Below are 17,437 nucleotides of genomic sequence, written 5' to 3' on the forward strand. Positions count from 1 at the left end.
CGATGCTCATAAAGAATTAGCTTTCATAGGCCAAGAAAACTCTATTCACATGCTAACTATCATTTCTCAAACAAGAATCAGAACTTTTAGTGGCTTTATTAAGTACTTGCTCAAAGATTACATTCCCAAACCAACCACTTCTGCTTTTCTAACTCCTCCCAGGTAACCCTTCTTCTCTACCAGGTAATTATTTTCTTTATAAGCACCATATGTATGTGTTAGTGAAGTGTTCGTTTATAAATTTTTTAATTCCAAGTATGACATCAAAAATCAAAGTTGATTTTTATTACTGAAAAGGTAATGTCATTATCCTTTTCAGTAATCTGCTTGTATCGATTTGGTAGTACAAGACAGGGCATGCATTTTAATGTTTACATTATACTATCAATAGATGAAAGATGTTTACATTATACTATAAATTCTACACAGAACCATCTTCCTGTCATTTTATATGTAAAATATATGTTGTAACAACATATACAGAACAAAAAGCGAATTTCGTCTATCATCCCCTTACTATAAAATAATGTTTACATTATTTAACTGAAAATAACATGCATTTCCTAGAGAAAACAGAGAAAAGAGCAACAAAAATCCTATCATTTAAACAAAATAAAATAAACAAAGACACATGCATAAGCAAATTAGGGTCTGCTATATGACAAACAACTAATTTCCATACTATAGAATATGTAACAAGCAACTCAAACAAGCAGATGCAGATAGTTTAAGCTTAAACTAATTAAAAATTAAAAAATTAGGGTTTCAAATTGAAACCCCCAATTCTGAAATTAGGGTTTAAAACTTACCTAATTCAAGCTTTAACCTCCAACTTAGCTTCAATCTCCGACTTGAACTACAACCTTAAACTCTGAGTTGAACTTCAACTCCGACTTTGACTTAATGCAATGAAACCCCCAAATCTACGAGAGCAATGAGGGAAATGAGAGCAACCTTGATGAGAGCAGCAAGGTGAAATCTACACAGGAAAGTGAAATGAGAGCTGAGAGAGGGATAAAATGAGAGATGAGAGAGTGATGAACTGAGAGATGAGAGAGTGATGAGGGATAAAATGTTTTTGTTTGTTTTTGTTTTCAGTTTTCAGTTTTTGATTTTAATTTTAATTTTTTTTAATAAAAAAGAGGGGGAAGATGTGGGTGAAAAAAGGGGGAAAATTTTACTAAGTCAAAAAACAAGGGGGGGAAACACTTGGAGGGAATGAATAATTTGGTTAAGGGGGGAACGGGGAAGGTGCGTTGATTAATTTTTTTAATACAGACATATAACATCGGTTGTGCTAAACAACTGATGTTTATAACAATAAAAGACATCGGTTGCCAAAAACCGATGTAGAAGACACCTTTTACATCGGTCAGAAAAGCAACCGATGTCTAAGAGGTGATGTCTATTCTACTTTTTCTAGTAGTGAATTAGCGGTTATCTTGTAACTGTGTAGTATATAAACACAGACATAGGGTTTACACTATAAGTGTTATCATTATCAAGAATATTATTCATTGTAACCCTAGCAGCTCTCGTGATATTTGTTCATCACTGAGAGAGGACAGTTCCATACTGTAACAGAGTTTATTGCTTTGAATAAAGTCTGTTTTCTGTTACTTTTGTTATTAGAATTCGATTTGATTGTACTATACACTGTATTCACCCCCCTCTACAGTGTGTGTGACCTAACAAGTGGTATCTGAGCCTATCTGTTAACACACAAACAGTTTAAGATCCAAAAACAATCATGTCTGAAGCAGAAACTCCAACCAAGCCCACCAAAACTGAAGAACCACCAAAGACACAAATCCATAGTCGATATGAGACTATTAGAGTTCCCATATTGAAACCGTCTGAATATCCCATATGGAAGGTGAGGATGACTATGTTTCTGGAAGCTACAGATCCAGAATATCTTGACAGAATCAAGGAAGGACCTCACAATCCAACAAAGCTCGCTGTTGTAGTTGCAGGTGAAGCAGCAAAGTCTGTACCAAAGGAGAAGAGTGATTACACTGCTGAAGATATCGCTTCAATTTCTAAGGATGCGAAGGTACGACACTTACTGCATAGTGCCATTGATAATGTAATGTCAAACAGGGTAATTAACTGCAAGACTGCAAAGGAGATATGGGATGCCTTGGAAACAAGATGTCAGGGAACTGATTCGATCAAGAAGAACAGGAAGACAATACTCACTCAAGAGTATGAACACTTTGACTCAAAGCCAAATAAGTCATTGAATAATTTATATGACAGATTTGTCAAGCTCTTGAATGATTTGTCACTGGCTGATAAGGAGTATGATCTTGAAGATTCAAACCTTAAATTCATGTTAGCTCTTCCTGAAAGCTGGGATTTGAAGGCAACAACTATAAGAGACAACTATAATCTTGATGAAACGACACTTGATGAAGTTTATGGGATGCTCAAGACTCATGAACTTGAGATGGAACAAAGAAGCAAGAGCAAAGGAGGAAAGTCAAGGACAGTTGCTCTTAAGGTTGAAGAAGAATCTCCCAAGGCAGCTACCTCAAGGAAAGGCAAGGGTAAAGCTCTCTTCACAAAGTCTGATACTGAGTCATCAAGTTCAGATAGTGATGATGACTCAGAAACTGAAAGCTTGCCTGAGACGGATGCTGATGAAGAGATGATGAAGCTGTGTGCTCTTATGGTGAAAGGAATCACGAAAATTGCATACAGGAAGTTCAGGAAGGGAAAGAAGTTTTTCGGGAGAAGTGCAAGTTCTGATAAGAAGAATTTTAGAAAAACTGAAGGCAAAGGAGGAAAGTCTGACAGAGGAGATTATACAAATGCCAAATGCTACAACTGTGGTGAAAAAGGCCACATATCTCCTGATTGCAAGAAATTGAAGAGTGACAAAGGCAAGGCTCTTGTCACAAAGAAGAAAAACTGGACAGACACCTCAGATTCTGAAAGTGAGGAGAACTATGCCTTGATGGCAAATGTTGAAAGCAGTACTGAAGCTGCTGAGTTAAAGGTACCTCAAACTACTTATGCCTTTCATACTGATGATATTAATGAGTTGAGAAGATATCTTAAAACCATGTTCATTAGCTATAGAGACCAAACTTTAACATGTGAAAGATTAACTTTTGAAAATCTTGCTTGTAAAAAGAGGAATGATTATTTAGAAAAAGAGTTAGTCATGTTCCATCAAACTCAGAATGATAGAGATGATGTTTTCTATGTTAGGGATGAAGTACTTAAAATGAATGAATCTCTAAAAGCTGAGTTAGAAAAGGAAAGAGAGATTATCAGGACTTGGACTAACTCTGGCAGAACAACTCAGAATTTGTTAAGTAGTGAAAACTGGAAAGAGGGCTTAGTTTATGGAGATGATAAGAATGATAAAGGAACTGTAGATATTAAGCCTATAGTTATTAAACAAAAGCCAAAGTTAAAACCTGTTAAGTTTGTAGTTGTAAAGTCTGATACTGAGAAATCAGAAGTTAAAAAGGAATTAACTTCTGACAAACTAAAACATGAAAAGACAACCGAAGTAAACGTAGGCTTAATGACAAAGAAGCAGCTTAAGCATAAGCTGAAAGATGTTAAGAATGCAAACAAGGTAAAATAACCCAGGAAAAATAGGAATGGAAAGGAAGGTGTGAATAAAAGCAATGATTATAAGCCTGTTCTTGATGCTCCTAGAAAAACGTGCCATAACTGTGGAAGTTCCAACCATCTGGCTTCTTTTTGCAGGAAGAATAAGAACATAAACTCCTTACCTTCAAAGTCAGGAGTTAAGAGTCAGTCTGTTAGATATAAGCCACAAAATCCTTGTTTTCATTGTGGTAGTTTATGGCATTTCATTTATACTTGTAAGGAATATCATAGTCTGTACTATGATTATTATCAAATAAAACCTTCTTTAAAGAAAGTTAGCATTGTTCCTTCTATTGTAAGTTCTGATTCAAAGTCTGATAGTGTAAATTCTGATAAGAAAAATGTTAACATAAACTCTGATGCTAAATCCGCTGCAAATGTTAACAAACTTAATAAGGCCAAAGGATCCAAGCAAGTCAGGGTCCTTAAAACTAATCATTAGTGGTCTTTGTGATTGCAGGGCAACAGGAAAAACATCCTAGTTTTGGATAGTGGATGTTCAGGACATATGACTGGAAATAAAGCCCTGCTATCAAACTTTGTGGAGAAGGCTGGCCCAAGTGTTTCTTATGGAGATGACAACATTGGAAAAACATTGGGATATGGCAATATCAATCTTGGGAATGTCATCATTAAAGAAGTAGCTCTTGTCTCAGGACTTAAACACAATCTGCTAGTGTTAGTCAAATCTGTGATAGAGGTTATCATGTGGATTTCTTTGAAGAACACTGTGAAGTTGTAAGTAAATCTACAGGCAAAGTAGTTCTGAAAGGATACAGGCGTGTTAACATTTATGAAGCCAAGCTTTCAACAAGTACTGATGGTTCTGCAGTCTATCTGATTAGTAGAGCATGAATTGAAGAAAGCTGGAACTGACACAAGAAACTCTCTCATTTAAATTTCAACAATATAAATGAATTAGTCAAGAAAGATATTATGAGAGGACTGCCAAAGTCAGTATTTGCACCTGATGGCCTTTATGATTCTTGTCAGAAGGCTAAACAAAGGAAATCTTCATTCAAGAGCAAGACTGAATCATCAATTCTTGAGCCTTATCACCTACTACATGTTGATCTATTTGGTCCTGTAAATGTCATGTCTATTGCAAAGAAGAAATATGCTATGGTTATAGTGGATGAGTTCACCAGATACACATGGGTGTATTTCTTGCACACAAAAAGTGAAACTGCATCTATCTTGATTGATCATGTCAGGCAACTGGATAAATTGGTCAAAGATTCTGTGAAGATTATAAGAAGTGATAATGGGACTGAGTTCAAGAATTTGATAATGGAAGAGTTCTGCAAAAACCATGGAATCAAGCAGGAATTTTTTGCTCCTGGAACTCCACAGCAAAATGGAGTTGTTGAAAGAAAGAATAGAACTCTTATTGAAGCTGCACGAACTATGCTTGATGAAGCAAAGCTTCCAACCTATTTCTGGGCTGAAGCTGTGCAGACTGCTTATTTTACTCAAAATGCAACACTCATTAACAAGCATGGAAAGACACTATATGAGATGGTGAAGAAAAAGAAGCCAAATCTGAAATATTTTCATGTATTTGGATGCAAGTGTTTTGTTCTTAAGACTCATCCTGAACAGCTATCGAAATTTGATCTAAAAGCTGATGAAGGAATCTTTGTTGGATATCCACTTTCCACAAAAGCCTTCAGAGTCTTTAACCTGAGAACAAGGGTGGTCATGGAATCTATCAATGTCTCCTTTGATGATAAGAAAATTACTGGACTTGAAGATTTCAATGATCATGATCAGCTGAGATTTGAAAATGAAGACTTAAATTCTGATACTGAAAATCCTGACAGTCTAAATCCTGATATTGCAAACTCTGATGGATTAAGCTCTGATGTTATTGAAATTGTGGTGACTACGCCAAAGGAAGATGCACCTGTGTAGGGGGAGCATACAAAAGATGCAACCACATCTCAAGAAGCATCAGAACATACAACTGGCTCTTCAAGTTCTGATTTATCAAGTTCTGATAAGCCAAGTTCTGATCATTCTGAAAATTTAAATACTGAAGGATCCAACTCAGAGAGCATAGTTTCAGGAGGAGCATCAGAAGATGTTGATGAAGATGGCATGGATCATGGGGGAGCACCCAGTTCTAGAGAAAACCTTCCATCTGCAAGGAAGTGGACTAAATCATATACACCTGACTTAATAATTGGAAATCCTGATGCAGGTATCAGAACTAGAACAGCTACTTCAAGTGAATGTCTTTACAATTCTTTACTTTCTCAGACTGAACCAAAGAAAGTGGAAGAAGCTCTTCTTCAAGATGCTGATTGGGTGCAAGCAGTGCAGGAAGAGTTAAATGAATTTGAAAGAAACAAAGTCTGGACCCTAGTGCCAAGACCAAAGAACAGATCTGTTGTTGGTACAAAATGGGTATTCACAAACAAAACTGATAGTGATGGCATAATTACAAGGAATAAAGCAAGGTTGGTTGTAAAAGGATATTCTCAACATGAGGGAATTGATTATGATGAAACATTTGCACCAGTTGCTAGATTGGAAGCCATAAGGATATTTTTGGCTTATGCTGCTCACAAAAAGTTTACTGTCTTTCAAATGGATGTGAAAAGTGCTTTTCTCAATGGAGAATTGGAGGAGGAAGTATATGTTGAACAACCTCCAGGCTTTGTCGATCCCAAATATCCAAATCATGTCTACAGGCTTGATAAAGCACTTTATGGCCTTAACCAAGCTCCTAGAGCAGGGTATGAGACTTTAGCTCAGTTTCTTCTGGAAAGTGGATTTAACAGAGGAACTATAGACAAAACACTGTTCTACCTCAACCATGGAAAGGACTTACTTCTGGTTCAGATTTATGTTGATGATATCATCTTTGGTTCTACAAATGACAGACTTTGCAAAAAGTTTGCCAAACTGATGCAGTCAAGATATCAAATGAGTATGATGGGAGAACTTAGCTATTTTCTGGGCCTTCAAGTCAAGCAGAATGAAGAAGGCACTTTTATTTGTCAAACCAGGTACACCAGAAACTTGCTGAAGAAATTTGGAATACAAGATTGTTCAAGTGCATCCACTCTCATGGCCACTACAACAAAATTGGATAAGGATACTGGTAAATCAGTAGATATTACTGATTACAGAGGTATGATTGGCTCCTTACTCTATCTAACTGCTAGTAGATCTGATATCATATATGCTACCTGTCTTTGTGCAAGATTTCAAGCAGATCCAAGAGAACCTCACTTAACAGCTGTGAAAAGAATTTTCAAGTATCTTAAAGGAACAGCTGATGTGGGATTGTGGTATCCTATAGAATCAGATTTTAAACTAATAGGTTACTCAGATGCAGATTTTGCAGGTTGCAAAATTGACAGGAAAATCACAAGTGGAAGCTGCAATTTCTTGGAGGCAGATTGGTTTCTTGGTTTAGCAAGAAACAAAAGTCAATTTCCACATCAAATAAAGAAGCAGAATACATTACTGTAGGAAGCTGTTGTGCACAGATTCTTTGGATGAAGAATCAGTTACTGGATTATGGGTTAACATATTTTAAAATCCCTATTTACTGTGATAATCAAAGTGCTATTGCTATGACAGGTAATCCAGTTCAACACTCAATGACAAAGCATATCAGCATTAGGTACCACTTCATAAGGGAACATGTGGATGAAGGTACAGTGGAATTGCACTTTGTTCCAACAAATCAACAACTAGCAGATATCTTCACAAAACCACTGTGTGAAGCTACTTTTACAAGATTGCTAAATGAACTTGGAATGGTTTCAGGTTCTTTCTCTAAATCTGCTTAGTTTTGTTCTGATACATCAGACTTTATGATCAGTATTTACAGATATTACTCTCTTTGTGTATTCTGTGCCTAATTGAAAATTGCTTAAGTACTGATTGTTGTCTGATGTGAATTTCTAAACTTTGATAGTGAAATGATTGCTTCTGTGCCTATTCAATCCTATGAGGATAACTGTGCTAGATGCTGACCTAGTAGCCTTTAACATACTAGAGATCCCATGTTAGAAGTAATTATTTATGTGGAAATCTATTGACACAAGCAAATTCTGATATTGAGCTTAGTCACGTTTACTTTGTCTATCTTATTACTAAGTCCAAAACTAGAATAATGCTTCTCATCTGTTAAGTTCTGATGTTAATAAATCTGCTGAATGTACTAAGTGCTGATAAACCTCACTTATCATAAGAATAAAGAAAAAGAAAAGGGAATAAAAATCAGGTACTCCTTTGAGATCTAGAGTAAAAATGTGGAAGGGACGACCCAAGTGCATTGCTGGTATTAAGTAATATGCATTAGAAAAGCAAATAAATATTTTTCTTGGTAACATTTCACACTCTATGATTACTGGAGAAATACTCTGATAATAGCATAAATTCTGATAAGCAGTCGTGACTCACTTACACTGAGAAGCCACTGTAAAATAGAATTTCAAAAGATGCATAAAATTAGCACAAAACAGTTGAGGTGGACTCATGCATGAACTCATTCAATAGTAGGCTTCAGAATAATGACAGATTTTAAGTAAAGTTCTTAGTTATGCCTTATTTCTAAGATGTACTGAAGTGAATCAGACTTTACTCTTTGTCTGATATTTAGCTTAATGCACACACTTACACTCCATATGAATGATAACAATTACTGTGGCGATCAATGTTGTTTAAGATGAACAGTTTATGTATCATATTGCATAAATTCTGAGGACAGGTTCTGATGGAAGTTCTGATGATTAAGTTCTGAAGAACCGAAATCAGAATTTGTGTGAAGAATTACAGAAATAGCCATTCAACTTTTCGAGTTAAGAAATCATGTTCTGATGACTGCTAAGTTCTGATATAAGTCTAAGTACTGATATTAAATTTTGATTTTTTACTTGACTTATTTGTGGTTAAAATCTGAAACAGTCTTATTTTAAATCAGACTATGTTTGATTGGAATATTAACAGTTAATACAATTAGGGTTAGTGGTACACGTCCATGTACAGTAATATTTACTTGTTTCTTGTGCGCATTAAACCCTGTTTTACACTTCCAATGGCTGTTTTTATTCTCCTCAGTCTAGGGAGACGAGGTAGAATTAATTCTACCTGTCAGCATTAAATTTTCCTTGCGTCTCCTGGCATTCTATTGCCTATATAAACCAACACTTCACTTCAGCCAGCACATCTCTAAATTCCTCATAAACTCACTCTTGTTTTATTCTTAACACCAAAAATGGCTGCATTTGGCTGGTTTTACAATTATGGCGATGAGACTGTACATATCTTTATAAATGGAATTCCAACTCCATACCCTATCGCCAACATCCCTCACAATCTCTGGATTTAATTTCTAGAGGTTATTAAACGTGATATGTTGACAGTTCGAAGATAACTTCATCTCCGTCGTCTTCGACAGTAGGAGCGAATCATACGACTCACTATTCTCTTTGTTGAGAGCAGGAAGAAGAAATAGTTTCTGCTCCCTGTTTCTCTTCACCATCAGCTTTGTCAGGCTTCTTAGCTTAGGACAATAGTCGATGCTGATAGGATTTGTAGCTTAGGACACTCTTGTAATCTTGTGCTGTAATTTCAATTTCATGAATGTATTCTCTTAATATATTAATGGAATTTTTATATTTTTGCAAGATGTTGTCTCTCAGTTGTTTGAAATTCTGATACATTTTTAAATCCTGATTTATCCATATTCTGATGACCATTTTATTACTGATACAAATCAAGTTCTGATCCTGACGTGGCAGTACCTGATTCCTTGATTTATTTTTTTGGTCATTCTCTCACCTGATGTATTTTTACAGAATATAGGTTTCGTAGTAAAAATGATTTAATAAATGGGAACAGTTTAAATTTTAAATTAAAACTGAATTACCTTGATTAATGGGATTACTTGGTAAGTGGAACGGTTTTTCCTTGAAAAACTGCATGTGATAAGTAATGATTACTGTTTTCCCGTGCCCATTAATTATTCTTTACTGATGCATGTCTGACAGGTGTCCAACGGTTACTTTTTCTACCGTGTATAAGTAAACGAGAGATAAGATTGTAAATTCTTTTATTTACTTTCATACTTTATCTTTCTTTACTTTTATTCTCTCTCATCTCCTGACATTGTTTTTCATACAGACATTTTATCAAACACCTTACAGGCAACCTTAATTCTCAATTTTTCTCATGGCACCTAAGGATTTGATCATTGATGGAGCCAAGTTTGTTCCCAACAACTATGCTGCAATCTTAAATCATGATGAAGCTCTATCTGAGTTGCACTCTGTGCAAGATCTTCTAGCACACAGTGAAATTGGGTATGCATTGACCCAACCTCAAGTCATTTCCAGCCAAAAAATTCTGACGTTTTGGCGGACTGGGCATTTTGACAATGGTGGTGCTACTGGTACTCCAAGTATTATTTTCGAAGTCAATGATGTTGAGCATGTGGTAACTCCTGGAGCAGTTCGTAAAGCTCTACACTTACCAGAAGGCTGCATTTTCTCAACACCGGAGGAACCAGTTCTACAGCAGCTCATGGCCAATTTGGGGTATGAGAAGAGTTTGGCCAAGCTTGAACAGTTGAAACGAGCACATATCAGAAAGGAATGGAGCTTTTTCTTCGACTGCATCACTAAAGCATTTGGCAATAAGTGTTCCAACTTTGATGTCATTCCAATCATGAATCAACACATCGGGTATGCTATTATTCACCAAACTCATTTTGATTTTGCAAGTGTTGTGCTAGGCTTTATTGGGGATAGGATGACAGAGGATAGAAATGTAGTTTACTTTGCTAGATTCTATCAGATTATATATACCTCTTGTTGTGCTAATGAACCCCAACCATCCAGTTCTTTATTTCCACCTTTTAAACTTGCAAAACGTGCTTTTAATGACTTGGTAAATGTTGACCTTAAGAAAAAGGTGGTTAGACCCTTACAGATACCTCAGTCTGTAAAACAGATCTTGGTAAATGCTGATCCTCTAACCTACACATCTGTTTACCCTGATGTACAACCCACCACCACCACCCAGACAACTCAACAACCATCAGAACATACCACACATACACCTCAATCTACTCAACCTTATGTCAGAACATATCTCAAAACTTCACAGCTACCTCAACCTTCATCATCAGCACATACTGTGAAGCCTTCATCTTCCAAGCCCAAGAGGACAAAGACTGTACCTCAGACAACACAGAAGATAAGGAAGTTTGTTCTAAGAGATGAGTCAGATAGTGAGGAATAGGTTCCTGTATCAGAACCTATTATACAAGAAGCTGAGAAGGTCTCTTCTCAAAAAGATACTGGAATTGGGGGATCTAAACTTCTCAAAAGTCTTAGAAGAATGTCTTATGCTGAAACTCCCAAGGAATCTACACCTTCAAAGAAAAGAAAGAAACAGAGAGCTCACAGGCCAGCTTCAGATGATGAGGAAGCAGCAGCTAAGGAAGGAGATCAGGAATCTCTTATCTCAAAACAGCCAGAATTTGCTGGAGCTACTGCATCTCCATCTTCATTGTCACCAACTCATGAAGCTACTACTACAGATAAAGCATCTACACCACCTGTGTCTCCTGTACATGAACCAGTATCTACTGAAGACCCAGGCACAAGTGCTGAAATTGATATTCACAATCTAGTTGTGCCTGAGTTTCTCTATTTAGAAGCTCCAACAGCAATAAATCCATCAACAACACCACTTACTGATGCTAATGAAACTCCAGAATTGTCTGCAACACCTTCTCTGCATCTAGATATTGATGATCAGAATATAGGTGAGCATCAGACTATGGATGTTGATCAGAACTTGGAAGCAGATCAGAACTTGGAAGCAGATCAGCACTTAGAGGATGATGTTGAAGTCTCAATTGCTTCTCATACTGTTCTTTTAACAGAAGATGCTGATTCGGTCAGTTCTGATGCTGCAAATGCTGATGATACTGGTGATGCTGCTATAAATGTAGATGCTGATGAAGCTGGTCCTTCAGGACATGCACCTCAACAAACTGTTTCTAAATCTGAACTAGTCAAGAAGTTTGTTCGAGGAGAAGCACCAGTACCTTGGAGTGAAACTCCTAGAGGACAGGAGTGGACTAAGGAATGGAACACAGTTACCTTTGTTCCATCTGAAAAGATTCTTGCTGAGCACGTGGCAAAAGCTGATGAGATGTTAATTAATGATGATTTCAGGACACAGCTTCGAGTCACTGCATTGAGTACTAGACATCTGCAAGGTCTACATTCAACAACTCATGCAGAGTTACATAAAATTCAGGAAGAATTGCTCAAACAAGAAACGACTAAGAAAATTGACAAGAAAACTTTCTTTAAACCTACCTTTGACAGAGTTGCTTATATTGAGAAGACCCAAGAGAAGCAACAGTCTCAGATTGATGATATTTTGAAAAATCAAGCTTCTCATAAATCTCAACTCGATGAAATCCAATCCTCAGTGGAATTGCTTGTCTCTCTTCTCTTACCTGCTGATGCCAAAAAGGGGGAGAAGGTAATTAAGTCCAAATGCAAAACCGTTAAGACACTGAAGGGGAAGGATGATGAAAAAGATGACCAGGGAAACTCTGGAATGGGTGGAGGTCATGGTCAAGGTAGTGGTTTCTCATCAAGAAGAGCTGAAGCTACAGGTCATAGAACAAGTTCTAATACTGGAAAAAGAATTACTTCTGATACTAGTAAAAGGATAAGTTCTGATGAACTTTTGGATCTTGATGAAGAAATATCAAGACAGTTATTTCTTAAGGAAAATCTAGGAATGGACTTTGAGAGTCTGATGGAAGAAGAAGCTAGACTTAAATCAGAAAAAGTCAATTCTAAATCTGAAGCTTCTGTTGGTAAAAAGAAACTTCCTAAGGCCAAAGGAATTGTGATAGAAGAAAGGATAAATCCTGAAGCAACCAAGGTCAAATCACAATTGCAGATAGATCCAAGGTCCAAGGGCAAAGAAAAAGTTGGTGAACCTATAAAGGTTTATGTGCCTCCTGTGGATGAAGAAATTACTGTTGAAGATGCTGATCTTACTCTGACTTCAAGGAAGATTTCTAAGACAACCTCTGACATGGCTAAAGTTGCTCAGAGTCAAGATTTAGTTAGTTCTGATATTACAAAGAAGCAAGTAACCTCTGACATAGCTCAAGTTGACTTGATATCAGAAGATAAGGAAAAGGAAACCTCTGACATTGCTCATGTTAAACCCTCAAGGTTATTCCTACCAGGATTCACCAAAGCCAAACAGACTCAACCTTTGAAAACTGTATCAAGTGGTTTTGAAGCAAGAGTGGTTACTGGAAAGGAAGCAAGAGATAAATCTGGATTGGGTAGTGCCGATGAAAGAAGAGTACAGAACACAACCAATGATCCAACTTCCTTAAGTGAACCAGGTATTGGAGCAACTCCTGAAAGATTGAATCAACTAGAATCTGTACAGATGGTTTACCATACCTACTTGAAAGAACACATCTTGTTGTACTTCATGACAGATGGTAGGGTTTACCATATAAGGGAAAATGCTATTCCACTGAAGTATTTTGAAGAATTGGAACATGTATTATTCTTACTTCAAGTGAATGACAGAATAACAGAAAGTGCTGCAAACTATTTGAAGAATCAAATTCAGAGACAGAAAAGGCTTTATTCTGTAAAGTCTGACAACACATATCTTCCAAGGTACAGAGATCACAAGGGTGATATTGTTGAGATGAAGCCTAACTCTGCTAAGATTATAACTACCTTTCTGGGTTATAAGGCTGTAGAATTCAATCTTGAGTCTGACAAGGCGTATTTGATCAGACTGGATCAGGACATAAGGAAAGCTAGAATTAATGATCTCAGGGCTGCTATCTTTCAAACTGGTGAAGATTCTGCAGAACTTAAAGATGCTAAAAGGAGGATGATTGATGAACTCAGATATGCTGAGAGATGTTTGTTAAAGAACTATCTCAGAACAACTCCTGACATCAGAGAGATCAGAAAGTGAAGCGAAGTCAAGATCTATAACTGCTCAAATTCTGATATGAATACAGACTGAAGTTGTTATCAGTAGTTAAAATTGGTAAAGCTTTAAGGACTGTAAGTTGTAGTTATCTAGTCAAATTCTCATACATTTGTACTTAATATTTTTGACATCATCAAATATCTGTTAAACTTGTATATTATGCTAATTTACAAGTTGGGGGAGATTGTTAGATATATTTGATAATGTCATGACTAATATGATTTATGTTTAGTTTTCAGATCTTACTTAAACAGGACAAATCAGTACTTAACTGAAATCAGCACTTATACTGAAGTCAGAACTTAAGTCGGCAGTACTTAAGGTTCAGGAGATATTTATCAGAAGATAATATCAGGACTTAAAGGAAACATTCAGATAAGGAAGGCGGCTGATTGAAAGAAAAAGAAGATCAAGACAAACGTAAGAAGTGATATGCATGAAGAAGGAATTCTATGAAGAATAGAATACTTGGAAGAAAAGATATTTTATTGATATATTTTAGGAAGCAGAATTATATTCCATATCAATTAGCGATTATCTTGTAACTGTGTAGGATATAAACACAGACATAGGGTTTACACTATAAGTGTTATCATTATCGAGAATATTATTCATTGTAATCCTATCAGCGCTCGTGATATTTGTTCATCACTGAGATAAGACAGTTCCATACTGTAACAGAGTTTATTGTTTTGAATAAAGTCTATTTTCTGTTACTTGTGTTATTAGAATTCGATTTGATTGTGCTATACATTGTATTCACCCCCTCTACAGTGTGTGTGACCTAACATACTGCAAGTGGGAGATTGTTAGTATTTATAACCTAGAGACAACACTATTATATTTAGTTTAAGACATTTGGATTATTAATATTTATGTTCTATCGATTATTACTTTTATAATTTATTAAGTCTTTATTTACCGCGATATAAATGTTAGATTAATAAATATCCTTGGAATATGATATGTATTATATATCTCTAAGTATGTGACTTAGAAATGAGATTATGAGAATAATATCAATATTTCTAAATGTCCCTAGTCGAGTATTATTATTAATTCTAAGTAAGTGAATGCTTGAAGTATTATTTAATTTAAATTGGATTTAAATTAAAATTAAAGTAATTTTAATTATTTATAATATTAACTAAGTATGGAAAAAATCCCCATTTTAACTATCTGAAGTACGGAAACGTAAAAATCCTAGCCTACTCTCAAAAACCTAGCCTCCTCTCAAAAATCAGCCTTCTTTTAACGGGGCTTCCGTCGATTTATCCGGTGGAAAACCCCAAATCTGTTAATTTGTTTTATTTCTTTTATTTATTTCAATAATCTTTCTTTTCGGGGAAGAATTTTTATCTATTTAGTTTATTTTTAGATCTAATTGTCAGAGTTTGGATTTTCTTTCATCTTGAATTCAAGCGAAACATATTGGGATTTGAAATTATTATCTCTTTTTAAGTTTCATTTTTTCAGATCTAAATTTTTTATTTAGATTTTCATTTTATTTTCTCTCCTTGGTGAGAGTGTGTTTGTTTCTCTCCTTTATTGTGAGTGTTGGATCTGATTTAGTGATGGAGGTTTATACTGGGTTACATTTAAGATCGATAACTCAAACGCGTTGGGATTGTGATGAAACAGGTACATGTAAATATATCTTCTTCAACATATCGCTTGATGGTCTCTGCACGAAGACTTGCATGAAGACCGGCGATTTGATCCATTTTATGTTTGTTCGACTCGATCATTTGTGTAAATGCCGTATGGCTTTTTATTATTGAATTAAATCTATTGTTCTTCAAAAACTAAGTATGCTTTAATTAATTAGATAAATAATGATATTCGAATTTACTAATATTAATTCTCAAATTCAGTTGTTAAATAATTAAGCGAGACTTAATTATAATACAAAAAAAATTTTGAATTAATAATAACTCCTAATTAGGTAAGAGTTATAATTCATTTTTCTACTCTCTATATAATATCTTGGAAAATTCTCAATCGTACACTCGTAGTTTTGGCTATTCTAGATGGTACACCAAATAGTATTGACTGTTATTTGGTACTCTTGTACTATTATATCACTCTCTGTTGTACTCCTCCCGTTAAGCTCTGTTAATCAAACGTTTGGTGTACCATCTGGAAATGCCAAAACTACGAGCGTACCATTGAGAATTTCCCTATTATCTTTTTTAGCTGATATTTTTTAAAAAGACTTTTATTAAAAACCCTAGCCACCAAGAGAGAAGATGGAGAGGGAGCAAGAGGAAACGATTTTGTGCTACTACATCAGATTCTTGAGTTCAAACATTCGTGTGTGGATACCGATAGAGCGTAGATCGCGAGAGTAGAATACGCGGTGATTGAACAAATTTTGGATCTTCATTAGTCAACCAACTTGTAAAACTTCTTAAGATAAACAATCTAATCTATAAATTAAATATATATTTTCCCCATGGACTCTGCGTAGGGTTTTAAAAATTCTGATTTTTTACGTTTTAATTACAGTTTCCGTTGCGTTTTATGTCTCGAAACCCTTTAATATCAATACAATCACAAATTCATTATCAATTATACACAACCAGTTCACAATTCATATCTTATAAGTTTCCATTTAGGAAACATAATTTATAACCATATAATAACTAATCCCGAAATCTTAAACTCAAAAAGAAAAGCTTTTAAGGTTTGAGCCTCTTTTTATTCAAAAATCTGCATCATTATACATGTATCAAGTCTTGGATCTCGTAAACACAACTAGCAATTAAACACCTCGCAACTAACCTCATAATTAAATTTTTCGATCTTAACATCGAGAACTTTAACCAAACACCATATTTAATCAAATAAAATTCCGAAAATTATCTAATTAAACATGCATATTCATATCCAATCTTAAACAAACTAAATTAACTCAAATATTTAATATTTCTAACCAACCAACACAAACTCGAACCAAAGTATTCAAAAAATTCGATCATATAACATGCAAGTATGAATTCTGCCAAAACAAATAAAAATTTACATCTTCGGATCAGAATCGCCATCATCGTCCCCGCCGGTTCACCTGATCCGACGACGGAAAAGCTTAAAGGTGCACAAAAAACGGGTTTTCAATCACAAAGCTTCACCAATCATCATCATTCACTATAATTTATTAGTATCCTTCGTTAAAGACGAATTTGAGAATTCAAAAATCAAAACCTATTTTTAATAAAATCTGTAATTCGAGACACATACACGCATATATATAAAAAAGTTGAATTAATATTTTAATAATGCTTGAAAAAAATTAAAATTTGTTCATTCTCTAAGTGAAGAAAGAATGTTGTCAAATAATGGAGTTGTTGAATTACAATTTATACAACATAAATGAATTTTAAAATTAATATTTTCCCATATTTAAAAAAAGGTGTATTTTGAATTGCAAACATATCATATCTTTAGAAATGAAACGTACAAAACAGTTTCAGAATTAAGTTTAAAAATGACTATAATTAAAATTATTAGGTTTTTTGATAAGGGTCTTAATCTCCGGCAATGGGTTATCAGGAAAGCATTATGTAACACAACACTCCATAACCGTTATACCTATATTTTAAGAACCCAGTTTTTTTTTGTGTTCCACGGATATTTATCCGCGGAAAGGAGAAAACTCCTTCCGTTATAAAATATGTGTGAAACGTAAAAAAAAAACTTAAACTGAACCCTTAAAATGTAAATTCGACGCTCCTGCAGTAATATGTTAAATGAGGCTTAACTGGCCCCCGATTGTCCG

This window comes from Apium graveolens, chromosome 4 (assembly GCF_009905375.1).
Source record: "Apium graveolens cultivar Ventura chromosome 4, ASM990537v1, whole genome shotgun sequence".
NCBI classification, from domain to species: Eukaryota; Viridiplantae; Streptophyta; class Magnoliopsida; order Apiales; family Apiaceae; genus Apium; species Apium graveolens.